This window comes from Wasmannia auropunctata, unplaced genomic scaffold (genome assembly GCF_000956235.1).
Source record: "Wasmannia auropunctata unplaced genomic scaffold, wasmannia.A_1.0 LD336027.1, whole genome shotgun sequence".
Taxonomy (NCBI): Eukaryota; Metazoa; Arthropoda; class Insecta; order Hymenoptera; family Formicidae; genus Wasmannia; species Wasmannia auropunctata.
In genome coordinates, this window is record NW_012026863.1 from 80730 (window position 1) to 81729 (window position 1000).

Sequence of the window (1000 nt, forward strand, 5' to 3'; positions counted from 1 at the left end):
CTCTCCAGGTTTGCGCAGGCTAATCAAGGCGTCACGAAAGGCGCCGCTTTGCTGCAGGTACTTCTCCTCTGCAAGATCGTAGAAGTTTTTCTCGAAGTACTCGTGTTTACTCACGGTTTTCCAATGTGTGGTACGTAGCACCTCATGGTTTTCCTCGAACTTCTTCCAATTTGCTTCTAAGGACTGAAGCCTTGACTCCACTGCGCCCACAGTTATTTTGGCTGAGCCTTGTTTTTCAGGTTCTCGCAAGCGCGAGCAATGCGTCCCTGGAGCTCAGTTTGCGCTCTCAACAGGCCGTCAGCATCCATGCTCATGATCGAAGTACTCATGGACGAGATCTCTTCAAGGACCACGACACTCGCGACGAAATATCGCGGCTACGCGTACACGAGCACCGGACCAAGTATCCGGCTCGAAGGACCAGGTGTTTAGTAGACGTGTACGCGATGATTGAATAAATGCCGCGAGACAGGAATGAGCGTGGAAATGTGTGTCTGTTAATAAATTGAGCGCACTTGTGCACGAACACCGTTTATTCTTTGACGCAAAACTATTTACAATATTTACAGAGGTAAGCGCGATCCGATGCACCACACAAGAGTGCAAATTGCCAATCAGATCGCCTTACAAAAAACGAGAATAAGAGTATCATTGCTAGGCTTTAGCGAGTGCTAGAAAAAGAGAGTACAAGCCGCGTTACCGAATCGTTAGCAAGTGCTGCGAGGGTCGGTTGCGAGAAGACTGCCTCAAGCAGCGTCGGCTCGCTCCCCTTTCCCCTCTCAGTACGGCCGAAATCTCGCCTCGGCACATCTGTCCGAGCAAGTGACAAACAAGTTGTTTTCGCAAATTAAAAAAAGGGGAGACAAATAAAGTCACTTGTTGGTCGTTTGACCATCGATCATGCCGTGTGGCAAGTTCCGAAGCGAGATATCAGCCGCTACCTGCGTGTTGCGCTAAATTTTAAGCTGGTTTTGAACAATTCTCATTCCGGGAATTATTT